Source organism: Nipponia nippon, unplaced genomic scaffold (assembly GCF_047370975.1).
Source record: "Nipponia nippon isolate SJK-2023a ecotype South Korea unplaced genomic scaffold, ASM4737097v1 scaffold_9, whole genome shotgun sequence".
Classification (NCBI taxonomy): Eukaryota; Metazoa; Chordata; class Aves; order Pelecaniformes; family Threskiornithidae; genus Nipponia; species Nipponia nippon.
In genome coordinates, this window is record NW_028262413.1 from 11,798,525 (window position 1) to 11,826,472 (window position 27,948).

The 27,948-nt window shown below is 40.4% G+C and overlaps 1 long non-coding RNA gene across 1 annotated transcript in view; it reads left to right on the plus strand.

Moving 5' to 3' along the window:
- LOC148050098 (uncharacterized) overlaps positions 1 to 27,948 on the plus strand; it is a 209,978-nt gene that overhangs the window by 60,785 nt on the left and 121,245 nt on the right. Inside the window, exon 2 of the long non-coding RNA XR_015701349.1 lies at positions 3,575 to 3,800. This is a non-coding gene — a long non-coding RNA (uncharacterized LOC148050098). The remainder of the gene's footprint in view (positions 1 to 3,574; positions 3,801 to 27,948) is intronic.

The window sequence follows — 27,948 nt, forward strand, 5'->3', positions numbered from 1 at the left end:
ATATTTATGCATAGTGGGCTGAAAACTATTAGTAGGTACTGAAAATTCAAACCCCTGAAACAAAGTAGTTGTGCCATACCCACTTCAATGAAAGAGGAGCGTTCCACAACTAAGACTTTTATTGGGTCATTTGTGCTGTGAGGGTAAGAAGGGAGATGAGTTTGTAGTACGATATCGACACCTCTAGTATATCAAAAACTTTGAGTTCTAATTTTGCAGAAAAAGTATCTCTAAAGTGTAGCTACTCTTGCAGGTGAGACTGGACAATAATGCAAACCTTATTTTGGCAGCATGCTTTCATAATGTATGAGAATGTGAAGTAGGAGAAATTCTCACATAACTATGCCCTGATGATACACCTCCTCTCAGCCATGCTGTCTGCAGTTACTGAGTCGTGTGCACTGGGAGGCAGTGAAGAGTTCCACATACCCAGAAAAATCCTGGATCAGAGAGCTCTCTGCTGGAGGTGTGTTATGTGTAGGATGCACAGGGTATCTTCTGGGCTAATGGGGACTGTTCCCATACTCGGATGGTCTTGCTTTTTCCTTGCCCTCTCTGACGTCTAGCTTTGTGGCAGCTGTGGTATGGAATGGCAAGGGAAAACAGGAATAGTCCCTACACCAAGGAACTAATCTGCAGTCTGTGAGGGCAAAAGGATGCTTTCTGTCTTGTTCCAGAGGGTGTAAAGCCCACTGGAGAGTATCAGTAGTCTGATGTAAAGCTGGAGCAAGCTGCAGACAAAAATGGACATAAGTAGTAACTTATGCTGTGGACAGAAGTTACAAAATTGAGTTTTCTGTGGATTTTTTTACCTTATGGTTCAGTCTGTAGTGAATGTAAGGACTGATTGGTGCTTCAGCCTCCCAGCATGTGGGGCATTAAGTTTAGTTGTTTTCATTTCTCAATGTCTATTTTCATGAGTGCTGTCAGCATGTACTATATTCGCCACCTCTACTTGTCCACCAGGTTTACTGGAATCCAGGCAAAGGCTTCCACGCTAATGGAAGAGGACAGACAGATGCACGATGTGATCGAACATAAACTTTGTTTTCTTAGGAATCTAGGCAGGGAAAGTGGAAGCAGTCAAATATAAATACATACCTCCCTTGCATTGCTCCCGTTTGATCAAGCATCCCAGTGTCTGTGGGGCTGCGAAGAGAAACTGTCCTCTGAGGGTAGCATGAATGATGGCACTTGCACTCTTTTAAAGCAGGGTAATAATATGCAATATTTACTGTATTTGCTTGAATGCTCAAAAATTATGTTTTGTCTGAAAGCTGTACTCGGCCAGGCCCCTGGAGGGCACCAACAGCCAACATTACATTTTTTTCGCTTGCCTCTTAGCTATTGCCCACTGACATCCAGCGCTATGAAGATGGCAAATATATCCCCACGTATAGATTAAATTGAACTTGCTTTGCCTTGCATAATTTGGAAATTCAAAAGACCAATTTCTTAGTGTAATTGAAAACCGCTACATTTCAGGCTTATTCATTGAATCAGTATTTCCAGTCAGAATTCAAATTAATCTTTCTACCTTTAAACAAGATAACGAGGGTGTAGTTATATTTACTCAGCCTTTTAACAATCAAGTTCAGTGTAGCTGCATATGATTAACTACACATACACAATTGCAAAAGGTTAGTATGGGCATGACTCAAGTCATAAGGGAAATTCATCTCTTAAGGCTGAAAATCTGAACTGACAGTTCAATGCTCAATCCTCTGGAAGGGAAATGTGAAAAGGAAGAGGAGGAAGGCAAAATGACCAGTCCTACATAAGAGCCACGACAGCTTGTGTATCCTTCCCTCTGGATTTCTTTTTTTCTTTTTTTTTTTTTTTTTTTTTTTTTAATTTAGCCTGGAGTCTTTTTGCTTTAAAGTTGCATTAATGCAACTTTACTGAATTACTTCCAACACCTGTCAAAAAGAAACATGATATCTGAGTGCATTTGTGGAGCACATCTGTGCATCTGGGTTCTGTGTGGGGCGGTCAGATGGAAATGCAAGTTTGAGGTTTGCACATGGAAACATTTATCTGGAGCACACCCTGCTCTGCATCACAGGCATTTGGTGTGTGGTGGGTAAATTGGATGGTAAAATCCCTAATTCTGTGGAATACCAATAGGTGGGTTTTAAGAGCTCACCTCTATAAAGAGAAGCCTAGGGGATAATTTGGCCAGTATCATCCTAAGTTCAGGCACCTGAGACTTTGTGGACTCACTTGGTCTTTGGAGGCACTTGGGCTGACTTTTCTCTTCACAGTTTGTGTAACAAGGCAGAGCTCTTGAAGTTTGGGAGAATTAAACTGGACCCACAAAAATGATAAAGTTTTGCTAATAGAAGGTTTTTCAGTCTTGCTAGTACAAGGCCCAGAGGCTGAATGTCAAAAAATGTCAAACAAATCTGCAGAGAACGAAGCAAGGGAGCAGCTGATGGCAGGTTTTGGTGGATTCTCTGTGACTTAAAATGTCCAAATGGAGATCAGATACTTTTCTGAAAGCTCAGCTCTAATTCCAAGATTAATTATGGGAAGTCCAGTCTGCCCTATGTTATACAGAAGGTCAATATGAAGAATGTGATTTTCTTTTTTTAAATGCATTAATATGAAAGGGAAGTTGCACAAGGTCACATCAGACAGGTTTGAGGGCAGATGCTTTTCTGCTGCACTGCCTTTCTGGTGCTGAACAAGTCTGTGTGCCCTACAGCCATTTTCTCAGCACCTTACGTGGGGCTGGGTTTTGTGAATCTGAAAACTTTGAGTTATTTGCCCGATAGCTGGGAGGCATGGTGGATAGATGGGCACCTGGGTTTTTCCTGCAGGCTGACCCACAGGGAAGCAAATGCCTCATGCTATGGTTCTGCTGGCAATGTCCTTTGCCGAATGTGAGAAGTTTCAGGGGACTTTTAATTCTTCTTTTTGGGGATGGGAGGAACTAAAAAGATTGTCAGTGGGAACAGCTGACGCTCAGACTTAGCACAGTTTAACTGCAGTGGGCTCGTGGTCTCTGACAGCGTGCCTACAATCCATGTGAGCTGATGCTCTTTCATTGTCGGTGAGGTTAAGTTGTGTTTCCTTGCAGTTGCAGTAGTCTAAGGCTGTGCATGTAGGCAGCTGGTGCACAGCAACTGCTTAAGCTGTGCTTACTCGTTTGTGTATGAGCATGAGGTCACATAGAGAGGGCACCCTTCAAAATAAATGTTAATAACTCATTGTTGTAACACCATGAGCAACAGCCATACAGAGATACTCTGAGGTGGGGTTGTAGGTGTGTGTTTGGGTTGCACTGTCACAATTTCTTAGGTGAATCTGGCCTGCCAGCTGGCTTGTGCAAACAGGCAAGAGGCGGTTTTTTAACAGGCTTCTGCTTTGTGCTCTATCAAGCAATCTATGGCTCGTGCTTCATTAGCTGAAACTTGCATTCTCATTTAGGCTTGTGCAAAAAGTAACTGAATATTCAATTTTACACATGTGTTTACATTTAAATGCTGATGTAATATAACACCCTGAAGAAGGATGGAGTACTTCTTTGTTGGCTGCTATGCTAATTGCTCTCCCTGTCATTCATTTACAGGTCTGGACTGGGTTACCTCTGCATCTGTCTCTGTTGCAATGTCAGCAAGCACAAGCCACGATGGCATGCAGATTGTTTTAATTTTGTGATGGGGACTGTCTTTGGCTCTATGAATAAGAAAGCATCTTTAAATATTCCCTGCCTCTATCGAGCTGAGTGCTCCTGATTTCCAGCTCTGCAGTGCACGTAGGCACTTGGCCAGCAGGATCAGAGCTGGGCCTACAAGGTAAGTGTGAGCAAATTTATAATGAAGTCATTAAATTCATGTAAGTTGTTCTTTGTCTGTCCAGCATCTCAAATTGGAGCATGGATTTGATATTTCAAGTAGTAACATCACTCTGCTGTTGAACTAGCATGGAGATGTTGGGTGGGATTTGCTGGTTCTTCTGGCATCTTCGCTGCGAGACAGGAGTCTGTCAAGGCAAATCTGTGTTATGGATACGAGAAGAGAAGGAGATAGAATTTGCTTGGGCAATCCCATAAGCAGTCCTCATGCTACTGTTAACTTTTAGGGACTAAGTAGAGAGTCACCTATCCCTAATCCATTCCCTGAATTACTCTGCTGTGCCCAGCATAAGCTGGAAAGAGAAGCGATTGTGTCCTAATGTACTTTTTCTTGACAGGCTAGCCATTGAGCTTGCTGTGTGAAATCCTCCCCTTGAATTACTGAGGGGTTTTATTCTGGATGGCATCCTGCATATGTTTTTCAGTCACAGACTGGAATAATTCCAGGGAAGCTGCTCTGTTCTGTTGCCTAATTAATAATACATCTCTTTAAAAAATAAATAAAAAAATCAATGCATATTTAACTGATAAGCTAGAGCAGCTTCAAAAGCACTGTTTCAGTTCATGAGCTGCATAATACAATGCTGTGTTACTCCGAAAATCATAACTACAACAAAACTTTGGATGTGTGAGTTTGCATTATGCTTCCAAAGTAGTTGAATAGTTTAATGTGTTGACTTTTCATGACTTTTTTTTTCCTCTTGGAGAGAAAGGATGGAAAATACAAAGCACACTAGCTTAGCAAGTTATGTGAACTACTGGAGGTAAAAACCTCCTTCGTTCCCTTTCTGAAAAGGATTTGTAACTAAGATGAAACCTGCAGCAGAGAGGTGAAATCGTAAAGCTGCTACCCAGCATTACCTCATCCTCAACCAGCTGTTAGTCAACAAGCTGCTCTGGAAAGCAGCTTATGTGACCATTCCCTTCTGTTGTGGAATGCAGGGTAAAATAAGGTGTAAAACTAGGATTTGGGAGAGGATTTTTATCTACTGCTGTCACTGTCACTGTACAACACTGGCCAATGCTTTTCATTATGCAGTTTCTCAGAATGAGGTAAGAACTGAGCTTTTAGCATAAACTTTTGCCATTGTCGCTTCAGCTGATTCTCATAAAAGCTGCCGACGCCTTGTTTTGTAATGCTTACCTTTACTGGGGGAGAAGAAAAATTCATTATTGCAAAGCCTAAATAATTGAAAAACCAGGATGTTTTTTTGATTCGTTTGTGGCAGTGATTCCTCAGCAACACAGACTGTTGATGTGGGGAGAGTAAATGACATTGGTGTGGAGTCCTAATGTGAGCATCCCCAATAGACAAAGTTTACTCTTGTTTGTTTGTTGTGTTCGTGTGCATGTGTGGTTTAGATTTTGGTTTGGTTGGGTGTTGGTGGGTGGTTGTGGTTTGGTGTGTGTTTGTTTGTGGGGGTTTTTTGGGGTTTGGTTTTTGTTTTTTCTGCTTTTTGCCCCTTACTGTGTCAGGGAAAGGAAATGTCTTTAGGTTTGTTTTCCTCTGGAAATATGCTTTCAAGTTCAGAAGTTTCCTTGGTTTCTAGAAGAGTCTTTTGCAGAGATGATGGAAAGGCTCTGCTTATTTGCCCATCTCTGCTCTGCTGCAGTTTCTCACTGCTGCTCTTGCTGCCTGGCTGCCCGCCCTGGTGCTCTGCGTGCATCTCCCAACCTTTTTCCAAAGAGGTATGCCTGAAAAGTCACAGGGCACAGGGGATCTCCCACTCTTTCTGGTTTCTCACATGATTTGGTGAATAGCGACCAAAAAAAAAGTCAAACAGTTGTCTTCTCTGATGCTGAAGAGTGTACTTCAGGAGTTAGCTGTAAACAGGTGAGCAACAGCAGGTACCGCTCATGGTAGAGTGGCGTTAGGGATTTAAGGCTTGGGCTATGATAAGATCAAAATACATGTCTTGTAACACAAACAAGGATTGCTTTGATGAAAGCTGAGGCTTTAATTTAATTTGTATGAGGTCTAGATGAATGGCCTGTGTGATCAAAACAGATTGCATTGTAAATAGGTTCACAGAGAAACTGAGTGATGCCAAGTGAAAGGAGCTCAGCTCATGGGCTCAGAGGCAGGACCTAATCCTATCCCGTAGCAGGAGTGTGCGAGGCATGGTGCAGGCAGCTTTTCATCTTCTGGTCTTCAATCATGAGCTGTGAAGGCTTGTAGACAGTTAGCTCTGTTATGTTTGCGCTTGGGGGTAAAGGTAACGGAGAGGTAACTGCATGCTACGCAAGACAGAGAAATCTCATGTGGTGCCGTATACACCTCTGGAGCAGGAGGACTGCTTTGATTTGGCTGTACCTTTCATGCTTTCATGGTCTGTCATGATGTAAGTCGATTTTAGACCCAGTTAACAAACAAAACTCAATCATCTTGAGGATGCCCAAAATGGAATGTATTAAGAGTCACAGAGGCCATTGATTTAGGAAACGCTAAAGCCCATCTCTTCCCAGTGTCTGAAAGATTTACTAAGAGAGTTCAGACTGCAGATGTTCAGAAGCACAGGTGGTCAGTGTATGTACAGGACATGAATCATTAGGAGGATAGATTCTTTAAAATCATTGCCAGCATTTTCTAAAATACTTTTCTCAGAAAAATGACTTTATTTAAAAGATGTTAAATCTTCTTATCACTATGAACTAGATCTCAGAAAGGCCGAAGATTCCATTTTTCAGTAATCTGGTTCATGGGAGCCTTCTGGCTGCATTAAAGGTGAGAATTAACTTACTCAGCCAGTAAGTTAATTGATCCTCATGGGTCCCTTCCAACTTGAGATGTTCTATGACTCTATATTAAGCAAGAATGATTTGGAAGTCTTACCAGTAAATGACTTGGAGGAGATCTTGCATTTAAATTCTCCCAAATGGTGTTTAAACTCTTTATTTGTTTCCCCAATATCTCCCAGGTTGGGTATCAAGCTATGTTAGTTACACCTTTATCACCTCTGCAAAAATTAAGTCTTTCAAGTGGACATCTTTAAATCTTTTAAGATGTCTGCATTTCAAGGGTGCTTTTAACAGGTGTGTCTTTGCTGAAATGGTCCTTAGCACAATTGCAGTGCAGTTTATCTGCCACCCTTCAGAACTGGCTTCCAAACTGAATAATGGAAATCGCCCCACTTCTGTGTGTGTTCCCAGCCGCTTAAATATAAAGATTGCAACGGCAGGGAAACCAATAGGTCTGTGGTACCTGAAAAAGATATTTATCTTCTAACAGTTGTGAGTTCCTAAATAGTCTTGGAAACAGTGTTTTTTAGTTAGGAAATCCAGTTCCTGATTTTTTTTGAGCAACTGCATAACAGAATCATGGTAAGATAATCTGGAAGGATGTTAGAGAGGTTATGTAACTCATCAATCAGCCCCAAGGCAGCATCAACTATATATTAATCCTGACAGATATTTATTCAATGTGTTCTGAGAGATCTCCAATGGTAGAGAGACACGCTCAGCTAATCTATTCTGTCTCCTCATCCCTCCCATTAGAAAGGTTTTCTTGAAGTTTGCCCTGCATCTTTCTTCTTGTAATTAGTCAAGAAAACTGAGTAACTTGTCTTATCTGTGACAGGTATGGAAAAAGGATTATATTCTGCTCAATGTATATGAAGACTTTGAGGTCCCTCTATGAGTCGTCTTCTCTTTAGGGTACAGAACCCTTAATGTTTTTAATCTTCCTTCCGGTCGTGCTTTGCAAATCTCCGATTAGCCCCATTGCACTCCTGTTACTCTCTCCAGTTAGTCTGTATCCCTCTTGATGTAGAATATCTTTCTAGTGTCTAAAATAGCATCCATCACCTGCTTTTTATTCAGTAACAGTGTTTGAAATATATTTGCTATCAAGCTTAAAGTAAACAAGTACTATTGTTAAAATATTATTTCCTCTGAGAGATTAGTCTTCCATAGTAACGGAAGTCCTGGACAAAATTAAACCTAATACTAAACATTAGTTTGGAAATGAATGTGCATTTTAAAATGAAATTGGGGCTCTAAAGTGGGCTTTAACCATACCCAATCTTAGTATTTTTCCCCAGTGATTTGGACCCAAAGGGCTTCAGTCTTTGACCTTTTTAAACTGACATTTCCCTACCCCCTTTACCTGTTTGCTCGGCTGTGAATACCTAGTGTTTCAGTCATGATTGCTATGTGTGTGTGTGTGTGTGTGTGTTTCAGTTCTTTATAACAAGTTCCAGATCTCACAGCCAGCGTGCAAGCACTTTCTTGTTGTGGAAGATACTCATTCTCATTTGCACAGTCTCTGACATGACAACTTATTTCATGACAATGACATTTGTTGCTGATTTTGCCACATGAAACTTCTGCAGAGCCTTCGTTTTCTTTTTTTTTTTTCCCCTCCTGCAATTAAAGCCTGCGTCTTACTGCCTTTTGTTTCTTTTGAACTCATCAGGGGAGGAATATAATCAGATAAGATTTGAAATTACAGTCTTAGCTAAGACAAGACATAAAAATGTGAGGTAGTCATCACCTTAGATTAGCATTCCAAAACTGATAAGTAGACAGGCCAAATAATCTGCACTCATTTCTGAGCAACAATTTAGGATTCTGGGGAATCAGATATTGCACTAAGCAGCTTTGAGGAAATAAGACTCAGTTAATCAAGGTGGGAGAATAAAGCTGCAACAGCAGAAGCTGGAGCGATTTGCTAGCGATTTGCAGCTGAGGAATGCATGTACTCTTCATCCTGCTAGAAAATTAGGGGTGTGCAGAGATAGAACTGGCAATGATAAAATGTAGGTAGAAATTTGTGATTAAAGACGACCACTTGATCCCTTAAAACCAGGCCAGAAGACTCCATAAAACCTCTGACTCTCACCTAGTAAGCCTCCCCATGTGCCTAGTGTGGGCACAGTAACAAACTCCAGACCTTTAGCACGAAAGTAGAAAAAAAAATCATGATGTGCCAGAGGGAAAGCAAGAAATGGGAAGCTCTTGCTGATGTCTTGAACTACTGGATTAGCAGCAAATTCGCTAGCTAAAAAAAGTCTGGCTGGTGCTAAGAAAGTGGTTGCTTTTGCAGCTTCAAAGCTTCCACCAGGCTGTCCAGGGAGGATAATTTCTTCTACAAACAGTCTAATTCCTGAGTGCATGAGCAAGACAGGCTAAGTGAGCTCCTGGAGGATTTTTTTTTTTTTTTTTTTTTTGTCTTGCATGGAACTTCTGAGTGTTGAACAGTTTGGGTTTAAGGTGAGAGAATACCTTTTTGAAAGGTTTTTTATGGAAATTGCTTCTGTATCAGGGCCAGGGGTAAACCTCGCCGCACTGCGGTTGCAGAAGGAAATGACCATCTGAGTTACAGCTGAAGGAAACTTACTTTATTACCTATGCCACAGTTGTTTTCTCAGAAACTTTGTTCTTCGGGATATGTGCTGGGGGCTTCTCCTAGAAAAGGTTTTCACTTCTGAGCGTGGCTTGATCTTTCTTGGCAAATGCCTTCTGCAATGGGCCTGTTGTGAAGGAGGGAGAGTGGGGTTTATTAAACGGGTTACAACAGCGCATGTTGCAGTTAGCAATGCAGGCAAGGGAGACAGAATTTGTAGGGAGACACTGGGCTCAAAGTCTTATGTTTAGGAAACATGCTACACCATATTACCCTTGATTTGGATGTGTGCACAGGCACGAAGGTGCTGAAGTCAGTAAAATTTTGGCTAATTTTTGTAATAGTGAGGCTTCCAAAATTGCTTCATCTTTATGCAAGCTGGCTTTCTGAAGTGTTGGCATTCCGTGACATTCTGCGTACTGTGCTAAATTCAGCAGGGTTTTTTTTCATGTTGAAGTGGAGCTACAATAATTTCCGAGGTCTGTGGCTTGTTTCAATTATTTACTTCTGCAAAAAGATTTTTATAAATCCTTCTTTCTCTTTCATATTATTAACTTTCTTGTCAAACTTTTATTTAAACCTCAGAGACAAAGATGGATCTTTACTTTATAGCTCTGCAAAGTTAGATTTACTTCTTTGACCTGTTTCAGTGTGATTGAAAGCTATTCTGTCTCCTTTTTATTGGCTTTTGGTAAAGCATGTATTTCTTTTGTTTCCCTTTTTCATTCTGCATTGTCTTGTGAAAATATGTAACTTCAAGCTGTAAAAAAAATTATACTCCTACAGGAAAGAAAAAAATGACAACCCTTAATCCAATCCAAGAGACGGTTTATGTCTTTAATTAGCTTCTTGGATTGTATTCATGTATTATTCAAATAAAATGAACTATGAGCAATAATAAAGGTATTGTGGTCACCTCTGACCTTGCAGAGAAGAATGCTGAAGCCAGAAAGCTCTTTTGGCTCAACATCAGCGACAACTACTTGAATTTGTCTGTCTTTGGAGCTAACTTTTGCCATAAAAAGCATGTAGAGTGCTCCCACTGCAGCTAACTTGCTTGGCCAAGGGTATGTTTTGGCTTGTGGGCTGTTAACTCCAAAGACTGATATTTTGAATAGTGTTGCACTCCACTTTTATAATTAGACCTTTCAGCACTCTAATCCTGGAGTATATGTTTCCAACCCCTCTGCAAGAGTGAGTTACTATTGTTTTTTAATGCACTTACAGACATAAAATGGCTTTTGTGTTATGCTACCATTTTAAAGTTAATATTACTATTTATAGAGGTTGTTAATGTTTTGCCTTACTCAAGTGGATGATCTTGTGATCATCCATAGTATTATATTAGGCAGAGAAAATTTTGCCCCGTACATACGTCATTCTTTGCTTCTAAAGAGCTGAATGAGCATGAGGGTTATATCCAGGGATATTGATCCTGGGACTGATTTTGATAGAAGGTGCTGACTCACAGCAGCAACCCAAAATTGATCAGTGTTTCCTTCTTTCCAGCGGGAAGCATCTCTGTGGTGTCTCTAGCAAGCTCCTGACCCTCTACAACAGGGCCAGCGCTTCAAAGGCATGTTGCCAGACTTAATGTATTGCTATTTGCAACGTGTTTACAGAGTTGCAGGTAGGGAACAGCAATAAAATCTGCACACTTACTACTTGCAGTAGCTAAATTTACCAAGGCGTTTTGCTGCATTTTCTATTAAGTGTAGCAATTGTCATTTTTTTTTAATGGTTTCCACTATATTGGAGTGCAAATAACTACTGTCATCATTTTTTGCTAGGCTTCAGGGATATAATACCATTTCACTGGCATGTAAGGGGCAGGTTCAGGTGCCCCCATACAGTGTATGCAGTATATAGAGATTTTTCAGAGCAGTATTTCCTCACGTTTGTAGGAGTGTGTTGTTGGAGAAAAAAAAAAAAAGGTGACTATAACTTGCTGGCTTTGTGGCAACCTTGCTGTGAACCAGAATTAAGAAAGGCCCAATTAGGGTGTATTAAAATAATCCTAAATCTGTGTTAGGTTCTGTGGGGAAGCCAGGCTGTGGAAGGCTCAAATACAGCATAAAGTCAAGCTTTGTACTAGTAAATGCCTGATAGAGCAGTGCAGTATATAGCTAATATTCACTGCTGCTCTATTGCTGAATCCATGGAATCGCATTAAAAACAACAGAATTGTAAACAAAGTAGAACAAATGCTGCTAAAATTAGCAGCTGTTCAACCTGTCAGTTAGTGATAGAAAAAATCTTCAAAAGACCTGTGTTTCACAGTGTTTTGAATATGGTCGTCAAGTTCTGTAGTTCATATTTTTGGGTTGAAAGCATATGGATACATATTTTCATTGATGTTCCTGTTCATTCTTTAGGCATATTTTGTTCTGGTGTTACTGAGATTCATTAAATATGTGCTCTTTTTATATGGGCTTTTAAAAATAGTTGACAATTGCAAATTAATAATGTTTATTAATGCACTTTCACCTTATTTATGAAATCATAATTTATTTTGGTACATTCATTACAATGCTGTTTACCTGTAAAACTCTATTTCAGTCACCTGCTGCCCAAACAGCCTACCAACAAAAAGTCTCCAAAACCAACCAAAAAACCCCAAAGCCCCTGTTTAAAACAAGCATATTAATGTAGAAGGCATCTAAGCACTACAGTAACCTCCACCCTGAAATCAAATGACTAGATAATATAACCTTGAAGAGCTGAAAAATATTTCAGAGCACAGATGCACATTTCCGAATGAAAAGTTGGATTCAGAAAGCAGTTATGACAAAGTTCAGCATCCAAGGTTAATTCATGAATGTTGAGGCAATGGTGGGGTAAGTAGAAATTTCAGCTTTGTGAAATGGAAGGCTAAGGAAATAAAGAAAAGAGGGGGACTGGTCAGAAATGGATGACAGAAGAACATAAATTTAAAAAAAAAAATCAAAAAGTATGTGTATAGATTAAAGCTACAAAGGGAGTTCAGTCTTTTCCTAGCTAAAAAACCCCCAACAAACAGAATTGTTTTCTGCACTCCTTGGACTTCATTGTCTAGCTGTGGAATAATGGTGATCATCAACATACTTTATTAGACCAAGTGTTAATTTGTGCTCCACCTTCACTCAGATTACCACAAAAAAATGAAAATACCTATTGAAAAAATGCTCTGGTTAAAAATCTGGTCCTCCCTCAGAATGATGCCATAATTCACATGGTGCTGCACTGGGAGCATAGTGAGGGCATAAATATCTTTATTTGTTGTGGTGTAAGGATACACGTTTGTGTCTTAATGAACGTACTATAGGGGTCACATCCATGAGTTGATGTGGTTAGTATGGTCGCTTTGTTCAGCCTAATGGACTTCGGGGAAAGGTCGGAGTGATGTGGGTAGTGATTTGAGGACATCAGTTAGTTCCCGTTTTCCTTAAGGTCACCAATGTGATATGAGCTTTGCTGCTTCAAAACTACATGTCCACCTCTTTTTCGTATGTTCATGCCTGTCTTGTTGGTACTGCTTAATGCCTCTAGGTAAAGGAGCACAAAGTTAGTAAAATATTTGGGCTGAGGGTAAGGAAAACATTCCTTTGAAGTTGGTTGGGGTGAAATACCTCAAAGATAGTGGAGACTTTCTCTTTGTGTAGCAAATCTAAAATTTTGCCAGTCTCTGTTACTTGTCAGAGTTGATAGTTTGGGTTATCAATTTTAATTAATTTATGGGCTAGGACTCAACACTGCCAAGTGCTACATAAGGACACAACCCTAAGTATAAGAAAACGCAACAGATGGGTACGGATTTGGGAGAGGAAGAGAAGCAACAGTGCAGTACGGGGTGTGATAATGAAATTTCGGCATCGTAAATGTCACCTTCTCTGACACAGAAGAGTTTCAAGGAGGGGCTTTGAATTTTGGGGGTGTGTAGGGGAAGCTCTGCCCAAGTGCTAAACGTAATATGGAAGGAAGTCCAAATGAAGGTGGTACTTTGAAATCTATTAATTAGGAGATGTTGGTGGATAGGTTCATGGGACAAACTGCCTACTGGCTGAAGACTTGCAAGTTAGGGACTGACCATCAAAGGCCTTGAAAATTGTCTCCATTGGCAGACGTTGTTTCAGAAGAAGAGGGTTTGCTTCAGCTTAGATTTACCTGCTTTTAAAAGAGGGGGAACTATTATCTCAATAGCACATGTTAATTGAGCAATACGTGCGTGGGCAAACTGATAAATCCTTGACTTCAGCAAGGAAAAGCTTTACTAAAATTCTCATGAATTAGGGGAAATAATGCCTACCAATTACTAAGGTAGAGTGACAATTCATTATATTAATGGGTGAAAATCTGTTGGTTGACTTTTTTTTAATTGACTAACCTCTGCCTTTCTGTATAGTGGTGCATTGCACTGTAGTCAGATCACCAGCACGTTGACTAATATGACTTGGAATTGCCTTGACTTTCTGATTTGATGGCTCAGAAAGCGCAACAGTGTAGCAAAAATTAATATAAATAAAAATGGCTGACTAGGAAGGGTAAATAAAGAAAATGAATGCAGCCCGATATAGCAAGTCTTTGATCATAGATTACAAAGATATTTCAGTGCATATAAATGTAAAGAGTAATGATGTCTTTGAAGAGTTTGTAACACAAAAGTCCATGTACGTCACAAAGTGTAAAGGATTAAGGAAGGAAAAGATAAGACTTGGTGCATCATTAATGAAAGAAGAGGAATAGAAAGACAAATGAAAAATTTCACTGCATAGAATGATGACTTTGATTCTTTCTTTTACTGATCTGTTGGTATAACACAATACGAGGATTTAAAGAAGCAAAAGAGAACAAAGGCACGAAACTACTGTATGTGTATCACAAAGCATCAGGAAATGCTGGCAACTGTTTCCAATGTGAAAAGGAGCTAAGAAGGGCTTATTAAAATGTGATGCATATGAAGTGAACCATGAATCAGAGCTGAAATCAGATTGTGCTATAGGAAAGCAAGAAAAGCAAGTGCAATGCTGGTCCCTGTTACAGGGCTATTTTCCTGGTGGCAGGGCAAAGGGGAGGCCAGCTTAGTGTCTTCGCTGACAGCCTGAGCATTTCCAGATTGTGTATCTGCCAGGAAGACAGCTGCTGGCAGAAGGCGTGTTGGAGAGGGGCAGCTACTGTTCCTCGTTTCTAGAAAAATACTGATATGCGGCACTGCGGATGGTGCCGTGTGAGCTGGGTTGGGCTTTGGTGCTGGGGTTGTTTCCAGACCCGGGCCTCGCCTCCAAGACCAGCCTTTTCCTTGTTCCCACAATACCGCGTTCCCTGCCAGAAAGTTTCTGGACGTACAGTTATCTGTGCTTATTTTTCTGCTTCCTTTAGGACTGTCAAAAGTAACAACAACAAAAACCCAAACCAAAACATGCACGCGGCCTGCCACTTGCTTTCATTAGTTCAGTATACTTCCAACCCACTGGTTCAGTTGTCTTGCATGTTACTACATTGCAGAGATCATGGTGATGATCATTGAGCTGTGGTAGTGGGCTCCTCTACCCTCTATGATGTGCTGCCTTAGAAATATATTTACCCTTCAGCTGTCTCACAGCAGGTGTTTTCCCCTCTCTGGGGCAACTTTATAAACCAAGACTTGAGGAATTTTGCTGCCTGTTTATTGCCACCTCTAATCTCTTCTCTGAGGAGCTTTACTGCTCCTGTTTGAACCAGGCAATGGGAGAACAAGTGTGGTGTGTGGTGGGGTTTTTTGGCGTGGTTTTTTTTTTTTTTTTAATTTGTAGACTATGAATCATTGGTAGAATCAGTAGCATTTAATCCAAAACTTCTGCTGAAGGTTTTAAAGAGTCTCTAAAACGCATAGAGAATGCAGAAAAAGGCACCCCTCTGCCTGAGATACAAAGTGGGCTGGGTTGTCGGCTCCATCTGAGACAGTAGCTGCTCTAAGCCGGTGCGGAATAGAGGCTGAGTTGAATTCTCGTCCACTTCTCCAGCTCAGACAAGGCCGGAGAGAGCTCCATCAGGGTCAGGTAATATGGGGGTCCGTGTAAGTAGCTTTGCACCCATTCATCTCTCAGTTCCTTATAGAAAAGGAGAAGGTGGGGAAGGGAGTGGCAATTCGTCCACAGGGTGTTCTGGTCTGGTGGATGCTTGTCGTCAGCTGAGTGCATCTTTGTTAGGATGTTTTTACCTCGCAGTGTAGGCTAGGATCGGGCAGCCAACTGACTGCTCCCCGCTCTCTTTTAGCAGATGTTGTATTTGGTTGTAGCCGGAAGTAATCATCAGAGAGCTTGGATTTCCAGAATATGGAGTTCACAACATAACAGATGAGTAGCCTTAATAACTACTTTCTGCTTTTAATATCTAGCACCTGGAAACGTAAGTCCATAGTAATGTGAGCTATTCTGTATAGCTGTTAGGAGTTTTGGGAATACATATGGCTTAGTTGTAGGCAGTGAGTTAAAGGAGTTGTGAAATGCCATCTGCCTGCTTGTATTGTGTATTCCAAAACAGCAAACAGCTCGTACTTGGTTTTGCTGAGGTTTATCTCATTGTTTGTGGGTCTTTTTTCTTCTTCCAATATGCTTTCAACTCCATCTTCAACCTTTTGCTTTCATCATTGGTCTTGGTTGTATCTAAAAGCAAACATTAAAGGTATGGGGACAAGATACTGCCTTCTGTTCCATCCAGTATGCTGTACACGTTTTGAAATTATTTTTAAATACAACGTGTAACAAGTGTTTGCTGTGAAACATGAACAAAAATTAGTATCCTGTGTACAGAAATTTTTCTAAGTTGCATAAAAATCATACAACTTTGCTGCATTGCATCAGCACATATGTTTTGTGAATTAAAAAGTATACTTTCTGTGATGGTTTCCCATCTGCAGCTACCTCTAATAAATTTAATGCTGGCTCCTGAATACTGAAACACTAGGATGCTTTACTCTGGCATGTGCTTGGCAAGTAGATCTTGTATCTCACAGGCTGACCCTCTTGTGGATGACTGCTCATGAAAAATGTAAACAATGGGAGGTTTGGTGAAGTCAAACAAGAAAAAGGAAACATGGTTTATTTGTAGTTAAAAAAAAAAACCAAACAACAACAACCCCCCCCCCTTTTTTTCTGCTAGCCTGTGCAATAATGTCTCTCCTGTATTAATTTATTTTAAAGTGAATTTTTTAGCAGCCTGCTAGGTAGGCAGATGATAAAGTTTACACCTAGTGTAGAGACCTTGCTTTTCTATTTGCCATTAAATCACTGCAGAGCTATCACATATGACTGCAAAATCCAACTGATGAGGGTATTCTGCTCTCCAGTGGTTTTATTGGGTGTCTGATCCAGCTTCTGGCACCAGGCTGAGAGGAGGGAAGGATGAACTGGCAAATCCCTGGAGAGGAGACTGGAACCTGTGTGGAACTGTGCTGGAACTAGTCCCAGTTCCGGGGAAACACTGCAAGGTCGGTGTGTAACCCAGCTTGTAGGAGACACTTCGGTGCTGGCCACCTTGGGTCAAGGGTGGCAGGCCCTGGCTGAGCAGCGAGGCTGTGTTAGAGCCTTTGGTCGCAGGAGCGCTCCATCCTCCAGGGCTCGTGCGTCCATAGCTGGAGGCAGTTTGGGATTGGTTCTGCACAGGGGTGACATGTATTTGTCTCCAAATAGATACATGCTCTTATTTGGAGACAAATAGAGTCGTGCTTCTGTTTCCCATTTCTATCATGCAAAGTAGTTCCCAGTACAGGAGGAAAAATAATATAACTTAAAAAAAATCAGTTGTTATTTTGAATATAGAGCTTTAAGATTTGGTTTTTGGGGTTTTTTTTCCTTGTCTTTCCTCCTTAAAATTGTTAGATTATTTGATTCCCTTAGTCCGTTCCCAATTTGCACAAGCCCCATTGCCTTCTTCCATTTAAGGCAATTTTGTCTTCCAAAATCTGGAATAATTCCACAGGATTTCTGTAGAAGTCAAATCTCGCTCTGGTTTTGGAACGTTAAGTAGCTGCTGCTTTGGGTTTTGGTTTGGCCAAAGTCATGAAATCAAATATTTCAAGTATTTTGCTGATGGCAGAGGAGCAGCTCCAGCGTTTTTCCCACTGGGATGCACAGTGTTCTGGGGATATTGGCGCTTCCGTTCTGGACAATACTTCAGCCAAGAGCAGCAACTGTCCTACAATGTCTCTGATCTATGATAGCAGTGAAAATCCACTGATATTTTTCATTTCTAAAAGCTAAGCAGTTCACTCCTGCAAACATGCTTATGGATCAAAAATGACGGTGCTCGGGACACAGCTGGATCAAGCATATGATTTCATTGTGTCTCTATTTCCTTGCTTCTCCATTGTCATGCACTTTTGCAGTCATTTGATACCTTGTAGGCTGATTGTAAAGTGATTGCAAAATAGAACAAGCAGGTGGTTTTGATGGTACTTTGCGCTCACTTTAAACTCTCTTCTTGTAGCTGCAAATGAACACAGAGCGCAAAGCAGAGCTGAATCAGGGCCCCAAACGTGTATTTTAGTAGAAGAGTTTACTTTTAAATATGTATCAAAAGAAAGATAATATTTTTGTATTATAATATTAATGAAAATCTCTGTAATACAGTGAACAGCACAGTGACTTATTTGGGAAAGTTCAAGACATTTAAGACATCCCCATTGCTGTCCTGTAGCATCTTTTCTCCTTAAAATGCCACACAAAAGTGCATCCACAGGGTCCGTGCTAGGCACTGACCTGCCAGTCTGGGCAAACATGAATGAAATGTAATGCCAGTGGGAAAAAAAAAAAAAGGAAGTAATTTTTCTCTCAAATATTCCACTTGATGTGCATGGAAGAGGTGAATTAGTACCTTGAAGAGAAGTATGGCACATCATCATAAACATACTGATTGTTTTCTCACTGCCTGGAGATGGTGTTTTGAAAACTGTAGTTGAAAATAGCTTAGGGCAAGGCCATAAAAGTTACTATAAAGTCCAGTGGTCATCTTTTTTGGAAGTAATTATGGTTAATTGGCAGGACTAACCAGAATAAAAAGGTTCCCTTTAATCTCTCAGCTCTTATTAACTGGAAATCATCAAAGTTAAGCAAATCCATATGAACAAGTGTTGTCCTGTCTATGTCAATATCTCCAAACGTGGTATTGTCCATACTTATTTGACTAGAAATGTATGCAGAAGCAGTGGAGAACTGAAACACGTGGGTGCAAAAAAATTACTTTGCCTTCAGCAGCCCGAAGATCAGTAAACAGAAAATAGTCATTTGGGAAGGACAGGTAAGGTGAAAATATTGAACATGTGTGGTAAATCGGTACCAATGGAACTGAAACACTGGAAAAAACTCTGAAATACCTTCCTTTCCTGAGAATAATGATGGTAGCTTAGGGAAAGCATGTAGCTTAAGGGAAATTCATCTGAATAAGGTTTTAATCCTGGGCAGCCATCAATAAAATCAGGAATTTCATGCACTTTAAAGGAGTAACTTTAAAAAGGAAATCCTCTTAATAGACTTATCTTACCGTAGGATACAATGGGCAGGGGAGACAAAGGCTGTAGCTCAAACAGTGTGGGAATGCACATTATTACCTTTCAAAAGATTTAGGCTGTCTTTACTATAGAGTTTCTGCTGATACAGCTCTCTGGTGCAGGTATGATGTATGCTACCAAATGTTACCTGTTTATCACATCCTTCATAGCTTAGTCCATGCTGTTTGAAAAGATGACAAAGACATTTTATTTTCATACAGTTATATCTATGTCAGTGGTCTTGACAATACAGTGTGTTAGCTGGTGCTTATGGGCATCTGTTTTTTCTCCATGAGATGGCAGAGGATGCAACTACCTGGTAGAGCTCAGGAGCAAAGGCTAAGCCCTAGTTACCACTGGCATACGGTATTTGGGTCAACTACAATACGCCTATCTGTGATGGGTGTACAGTTCTGTATCTCTTCCAGAAGATACCTACATAATATTTCCATTATTCCAGCAAAGCTAGACAACTGAGCAGTTCCTAAATAAACTCAAAAGCTTGCGACAAGTAGCCAGTCTTTGTACATGGAAATGCCTGAAATGGTTTTTGGATGCTCAGAAGTGCTGCTGCAGGGGAGGTGCGAGACATGTTTCGCTGGGCTTGGGAGAATTTCGAAGAGGACTTAAAAAAAAAAAAAAAAAAAAGTCCTATTAGAAAAAAGGTGATGCTGGGTAACCATACAGATAATCCTCTGACTGCTTCAGTCTGGTGTCGACTGATGTGAATCTCCAGAGGCCAGTACCTCGGTGCACAGACTGAAAGCTGGGAAGGGGCAATTGTCTTCATTGAAAGGGCTTAGCAATACCTCTTAACTCAGGGCGTACCATTAGTATTACCTTTCACCATCCAAACAGGTCTTGTTTCACTATTCCCTTTTCTTTCAGCCACTAATATAAGAAAAGTGAACTATATTTTAGAGAGGCAGCTGGAGAACTGGATGCTAATGCTAAAATGTTCTGTTACAAGTTGGTTTTCAAATGATGCAGCACCTGCAACAGGCCTTTAAAAAAAAAAAAAGAAAATAAAAAAGAAAACCCTTCTGATAATTTTACTGCAAAATGGATACTTCATCTCTATAGAGAATAAAAGTGTCATTGATCTCTATGATAAATTGTATCTTGGTGTCTGAAAATATAGACCTTGTTTTTTTTCATTATAAGGATGACCTTGCCTCTATTGTAAATCAAAAGTAACCAGGGATTTGTGGCTCTTACAAGATATGGGGGTGGGAAATTACTCTGAAGCTGCAGCCCATTTTGGAGCTGAAGGAAGGTAAGGGCAGAGCTTCTCAGTTTCATCAGGCTTACACCAGGATGGATTTCACTCTCTGGGAGGATGCTGTGTACTGCCTACTTGCCAAAGTATGAGGTGAAAGGAGGAGCAGCACAGGAGACTTTGGTCTCTGGCCGGGGCGGGGGTAGGGAAGTGGTGATTCTTCCTTAATCAGAAGAATTTCCAGAAACTTTCTCCAGCCAAGGTTCATGTGGCAGCTGTGTCCTGTTGAGCAACTGTTTCTGTTTATTAATAAATACTTCAGTGGTAATTAAAGCTTGATAATACAAAGCATTTCTCACTTTGGTCCTTTTAGACTTTGAATTAAAAACTGAACAGTAATACTTTAATTTCATTGTATAAAGGGGGGGGAAGCACATAGAGTCTTAAGAATTAAATGGTTTTAAATTATAGCAAATTTCAGAGCACAACCTCCTGTGGAGGAGCCCAAAACTGATGTTAGAGAGTGCCATGGAGATCACCCTTTGAACTGGAGCCCTAATTGGAACACCAGCCTGCTGTGTATTAAATAATGGTAGCAATTTTACTTATGACTTTCTAATCAGTTATCTCAGATCTCAACTAAAAAGTGTTTTGCCTGTCTTGTTTCTCAAACGGAGAAACTAAAGCAAAGGGAGCCTGTCCTAGAGATAGATAGTGGTTAGAGGTGGGATGGATTACAGGCCCACGAGTCCTCCTGGTGCCACAGGGCACTGACTTAGTGGATACTTTAGGCCTGGATTGGAGGTGGTTGTGTAAGGAACATAAGGAGAAAACAATCTTGGAAACAGTTTGCATTGTTGGAAAGAAACATCTGGTCTCAAAGAATGCTGGCATGAGAGTAAAACCTTCAGCAGTTTCGACCAGAACTTCACTAGTCTTAAAATGCAATAATTTTCCAAATGGTGGAGCTGGATGACCATCAGACTTGGGGCTTTGTTAGAGTTTGATGTTTGTTTGGCATTAAACTGCGCTGTAGGGAGTTTGGGAAATGCAGGTGTGTGCTTTTTGTTGGAGTACCAGATAAATGCCTATTGAGTGCGAGCCTCACAACTATGGAGGGAGCAACTGAGGCAAAAAAGCCTGGGGTTCTTCCTTGAATTCCCTTCTCAGGATATGGGGCATCTTTGATACAAACAGATAAGCCTTTTCCCTGGTCTCTGTTAGTATGATGTTGCATGGTGTATGGTAGAGGCCTTCATACTGTGCGCCATCCAGCCACAGCCTTGTTAGATGTTTTTAGAGTTAAGTCCTAGTAGATAATCTAAGTTTAAGTAGGAAAAGAGTTTGTACTGGCCAGTCTTCTATACCTAGTACTATTCATATCTGGTCCCTTTGAGATGGCTAGGGTTTAATCGAGTGTCAAGCTAGGAGCTAGCAGGTCAGATAGTAGCTTCCTATTAGGAGATCAGACATGAATGTCCCCTGCTTGAGGGGACACCAGTGCCTGTCCATCTTTCCCCTGCAGTTTTTCCCAAAGGCGCAAAAAAAATGCAACTCCCAAATTATTTGGTTTGAAATGTTTTACTTTGTTTCAAGTTCAGATGTCTCTCTCTCTTTTTAAAAAAAAAAAAAAAAAAAAGCTGAATTGTTCCATTGATTTCCATGAAGACAATTTCACTTCTCTGATGCTGAACTACCTTATTCATGAGACCCACTTTTTGTTTTCCTCAAATTTCTCCTGTCATCTTTAAGGATTTTTCATTTCTATGATATAAGCTAGTCCTACACACATCACTCCTCATCCATCCAGTGTGCTGAATAAGGCAGGATCTTAAAATTGAAGTTCGTATAATTAAAGACCATATCATTATGCACAGGCACAAGGAGGCAAATTAAGGTTGCACAGTCTATCTTAATTCTGGCATTTCCAACTTTAAAGAGGCTGACTTTGCATCTTTAACAACAAGGAGAGAATGTGATTACTTCTACTCACTCCACTATATCCTCTTACCTAGAGTAGAGGAGAAGTTGGATTTCTTTAATAAACACTGAGATGGTACCACTTTGTAGGGAAGTTGTGTGGTAACTTTGCAACATAATACTCTTTTAAAATGAACCTTTTCTGGTTGTTTTGAGAGTTCCGTTCCAGATACCTGAGCCCCCCCACAGAGAGGACACATGCAGTTTCTTTACAAATCTTGGCTTTCACGCTGTACCAGCTTGTTGTTTGGTTCGGTAATTTAAAATCCTCATATCAGAATGCTTACTGCTTGTGCCATTACTGTTTCACCGGGAAGTTATTTTTGTATTTCAGTATTCTTCAGAGCTACCAAAAATACTTTTGTGTAGTTTTAGTAAGAGAGGAGTGAAGATGCAGTGAACCTTGATTTATGCAACTCCCCATCAGGAACCTACAAAATGCCTTAGTTAAAGGGGAAAAATATGTCCTAAGCTACCCCAGAAAGCATGGAGAGCTTTGCAAGTAATTTAGGTTAGTACACTGTGCCCAGTATTATATTGCTGTAATATTACTGATATGCTTCCGAGTCTGCACAAGCACAGTCCCTAGAAAAGAAATGGGGTTTTGCCCGCTGCTGCGGTGCTGTTGGCGGAAAGGGCGCTGCTGGCGTTGCAGGAGGATGTGGCTGGCTCATACCCGCTCAACTGCACGAGAGGTGCCCTCTGCTAAGCGCAGGCTGTGGGGGCACTGAGGCGTCTAAATCATGCAGTACCATACCTGCCTAGAGACAGGTTATTCCTACCGCTGTAAGCGTGTCCAGTATTTGTTTCTGGATTTGGACCTGAAATGCAGAAGGTCTAAAGCGAAACAGCTACACTTTATATTCAACAGGCATTTTTATTTCTTTTTCAATGTGCTTCTGAGCTGGAAGATTGGGTTGTATCAAGAATCTTGGCAAAGACCACAGAGCAGAAGCGGCTCGTTGTTTTACAGGGTCTGACTGCAGCAAGGGTGTTAAAAGTGCTGTTAAGGGCAAATGGCATTGTAGGGCAAAATGCATTCCAGTCAATAACTCTATTTACAAAGAAGACTAAATCACTGTTCTTTGAGAGTGATGTCATGTATCACAATAAAAAAATAACAGTCAAACAGGAAGCCCTTTCCTTGATAGTTGATGATGTAGTCTGGGAAACAAGATGTGTTGCTTATTCTTTGATTGTATTAAAAAGGCCAGAAGATTTTTTCCTTCAGGAGCTGGAGGAATCTGTCTGTTATTAAGCTAGTTAATGTTAATAAGACATTTATTGTTCTTACACAGATCACAAACTTCATACCTCGAATGAGAAGGTAAGCCAGTTCTCTGGTATTCTCATATTTGCAAGATCCTTGCCCCCTTGGGAATGATTTAAGTCCTTTCATCCAGCAGTTAATTCTGTTCAGGGTGACTTCCCTACTCCCAGTCAAGATGCAGGACTGGGAGTGTTGGGTGAATTTTTTTTGAAGTGCTGTTGAGAGGTGAGCAAGTTGGTAGGAATCATAGAATCGTTAAGGTTGGAAAAGACCCTTAAGATCATCGAGTCCAACCGTTAACCTGTCACTGCCAAGGAAAGGCAAAGCTCTCTGAATTTTCTCCCTCAACCCATTCTGACGGTGCGTGCTGGGGCTGGAACGTACCATCCTTGTGCAGAAATGAGTAATGTTTAGGGCTTGAGCACAAAATAAATGTCAGGAGGCCAGCGCTGTTAAAGTAGTTAAAGCACTTTAAGAAAAGAATTCTACCACTTCAGTGGCAGTTTGCGTTTATGATGATGTCATGTCAAAATCTGCTTTGATGAAAATTTATTAACTCGTGGCTGAAGGAGGGAATACTTTACAAGGCTTGCATTTAACTGTTTTTTGTAGAAAAATTTGTTGTTGAATGGCAGCATTTCTTTTGGATTGTCCTTGAAATGCTGGTAGTTTAAACCATTTCTTTGAAAAATGCAGCAAACTAACTTAGAGTTTATCTTCTTACTGGGAAAAAATACCCCAGTGGGTGCTGGAATATTTATCTGTATAAGCTAATCAGTTAGTCATTGTAAATTTTGTTGATGGTTATGGCAGCTTCATAATAATATACTTTTATTATGTTTTCTATCTGTGGGATCATATGCTTGAGTAGCTGTCTTTGAAATACTTGTCATATGGAGTAACCACTGCACCTGTGTCAGTTTGTTGTTCAGAGCCTTTTAAGAATATTGGCATAGATTTTTAGAAGCCAATTGAATAGCTAACCTCCAGAGTACAGTGAAATAACTTTATTAGGCATTATAAGTAGTGCCATTGAGTTTGCTTTGTGCCTCTCTTATTAAATCAGTTCAGTTAGCTGTTTGTTTTGAATCCCTATAGTCATTAAATCCTCATTCTAAAGCAGAACCAATCTTGTAGTAGCAAGACTATACAAATGAAATTTCGAAAGTCTAAAGCAGAGATGCTGTTGGCTGATCTAAGGTATAATTATGTTCCTTGTGGGTGAAGGCTGCTGTGCATCAAGCCTGGTTTGCTGTCCTGGAGTGATGCAGGGAATTCCTGTTACAGCTGTGACCCTCCTTTGCGTGGCTCCGGCCCAGTGACCAACGCTCATGTTCCATTGATTGCTGGCTGCAGAAGTGGCCGCTGAAATTACTGGCAGTTTGCATTGGTTGAAGTAGCCATACCGGGAAAATTGTCCTGGTAATCATGAACGGGAATCCCCCTCAGAAGAGTGATATATTCTTTTCAATTCAATAGACTTGCTGCATTTTATAAGGCTAATAGCCAGGAGTCTTTCCGGTGGGCAGCTCTTCACCTCCGAGATATCTAAGAGTGCTCAGAAGGTATGATTTGTAATCAAGATTTGCCAGCTCAAGATGTAGCGGTGTAACAGAACTTTGTTTTGGTAGTTGGACTTGCCTGTGCTTTAACATGGTGTGAGCAGTCTTTTGAGGCTGGTCATGGGAAATGTGGGAAGGAAGCAGGCTGGAGGATCCAGAGGATGTTTGACTTCTGCAGCTTGGATGAATTAGAGGTTCAGGAGTTTCACATGGAGCAGCTATTGCCAGCCCCTCTCCTGCTTTGCAGGTTATGTCACATGCAGGACGTTTGTATGCTGGATGTGGGAATACTGAAGGATTGTTGATGTTACTGAATATACTGGACATCCTTTTAATGAGGCAGCAATGTTAGTTATGAAGTTTAGACTAGTAATTTCGTTCGTTTTTTAGAGTAACTTCAGGAGTTTAAATCCCATGTTTTTGGGAAAGTACTATAGAGCAAGTTGAATTTCCTTTATTGAATGAAATATTTTTTCCCTTGGAAACTAAATGTAACAAGAATTTAATAATTCATGAATTGAGCTTCAACATCTTTTAAATAATAGATAGGGTGTCATGCCAAGTTCAGCTGAAAACTTACAGAGCATACGTTTTTATGTTTTTCTTTGACATTTCGAAGAATTACAGAACTACAAACATTTATTTTGTATTTTTACTCATTGCAATATTTTATTCCTTTCAGGTTGATTTAAGAAATAAAAGTGACAATTTAACAAAAAAATAAAGTAACTAGCTCCAGTTTGTGGTGGGAAAAGAGAATAGAAGGGAGAGAAGCCCTAGGTACACATTCATAAATGATTCACTGGACTTTTGGCTGACAGATAGAACAGTTTCATAATAACTTTGTTTATTATTTTTTCTTATCAGTGGAATCAAATGTTAAATAGCTCTACTCGAAAATGCTGTAAGGTTGACTAACAATTACAACTCTGTCACCTCTGCTGTCTTTGTCCTTTTCAAAATAATCAGACTGGATTTATTTTATTGGTTATTTCTCCCCCCCCCCCCTCTATAAAATAGAAATGATTTCCAGAGGATGTGGCAAGCTGCAGCAGCAGTGTGTCATTTTGTGGTATTTTTGGATATGAGGAGGATGGGTAGCCTCTTGCTTAAAGTAAAAGGAACCCAAAAGTTGTCCCTGCTGCTGACTTTCAGTGTGACTTTGAGCCCTGTTGTGTTATACCACTGGACATGAAGTGCCCCAGGAGAGGTGGGGATGAAGCCCATCCTGGTGCGTGGTGGCCCCTGTCCCTCTGCTGTGTGTCTTATTTGCAGGGATATGGCCATGGCAAGCAGACCAGGTTAGCTCTTTGGGGGTTTTAGCACTGTTTCCGAAGGACGTGGGCAACGTGTGACCAAGCTGTGTGTGCGCAGGTCTGCATTGAGTGGTGCGCTCTGCTTCTGACCAGTGCTGAACCTGCAGGTCGGTTTTGGCCAAACACAACAGCTTTCAGACAATTTAAACTCTTACAGTTTTTCCTGAACCTAAATGTCTAGGGTTTCTCTGCTGTTTTCCATCTGTATTCCTAGTCAGGCAGAAACCTAAAACACAGGCTCAGGCTATTAGACAACAGATAATCTACAGTTGAAGGTGATGCTATAAATGTTACAGATGTTGCAATCCAGAAGAAAAACCCAAACCAGAACACAAAACGTGTTAGGTCTTAGAGCATCTAACATAGCACCACAAACCCATGAGGCTTTACTTGTTCTGTGATTCGTGCACCTGCTTTGTAATACCAGTTCAGTGGAGGAGCAACTGACTCCAAGGTGATGGATTGCCTCATCTATCTTGGCAAGACCTTTTGAAATCCGTGGAAAGACTAGAACAGATTTCATGAATAGGTAGCGTCTTCTGTGTTGTTTTGGAAAATTCTTCAAGTGCCAGAAATTGAAAGAATATTTTCCTTCTTTTATTCCCAAGAATGTGCATCTTTCTTTCCCACTCCCCCTTCTTCTATGCAATGGAGTTTGATGCTGGAGTCGGTGAAAACAAAAATGTGTTATTTTTTAATTAGCTGCAGTTAAATGTGTCTTATAGGATGTCCTAGTGTGAATACCGTTCAGTTAGAGGTTTGAATTTTTTGAAATGAATGGTGTTGATCTGTTGCACCAAATGAAGAATCAGGCAAGAGGGGTTTGTTTGAACAGATGTAGTTGCCATTCTGTAGTTATTTATGAAAGACCTTAGATATCTCTAATAATAATTTATTATTTTAGTTTTACTTTTTAATTTTTTCTGCTCCGTGTGCAGAACTGAAGAAGCAGAGGAGTAAGAAGTATTTAAGAATCCAGTGCAGATCATTTGAAGTGGTAGTACTGTACCTATGCCTTTGTCTCATACTATTTACAAACCATGAACTTGTGTCCTATTAGTCACATGGGAACAATCAAAATTTTAAGGGAATCATTATCTTTCAACTAGATATTCCAAGCGTAGAAGGATAATATTGGCACTTACAGAGTATTAACTGGCAAAAATCAATCGAAACTTCACTGTGACAAATGTTCCCACGTGTGAAATGACAGTGAATCTGCATTCAATTCCAGCTTGTTCAACTCCATGGAAATAGTTTGGTAATCTGGGTGGTTATTTGCAATAACTTGTCAAGCTGATAATAGTGTTTATTCTACCATACGTTATTCCTTAAGTCTCAAACTGTAACTTTTACAATTTCATTGAAGAGGAAATAGGTTAATATTACAATCGGAAGAGTTTGGGTTCTCTTTCATTTGTTTTAGAAACTTGATCCTATTTCTTGGTGTCTCCAAAAATGTAAAAAGAATAGGAAAATTCCTACCAGCTACCTTTTGCAGCAAGTTGGGCTGTTCTCACATGGTTCTTTTTGTAGAGAAAGGACAGAAAAAGTTCATTTTTTGATTTGGAGCTAATAAATAAGGCTTTTCTCTCCATTGCTCATAGGTTGGAGCCCTGAGAAAAGAGCTGGCTAAGTTAAGTTCCCAGCTCCATTACAGGTTGGGCTCTTAGCCTATGAAAAGCCTTACAGTTAAAAGGAAGAAGGCACAATCTGCCCTGGCTGGGTATTTTTAGCATGGTTTCACCCAAATGCTCCAGTTATTATGAATAGTCTTTATAGCATGATTATACCTAGGAGCATGCATAATTTCTGGCAACGATTTCTTGTACAAAAAGCTATAAAAAATCATTAAAAGGTAGTCTCTGCCCCAAAACTTTCCTAGCATAAGTAGTT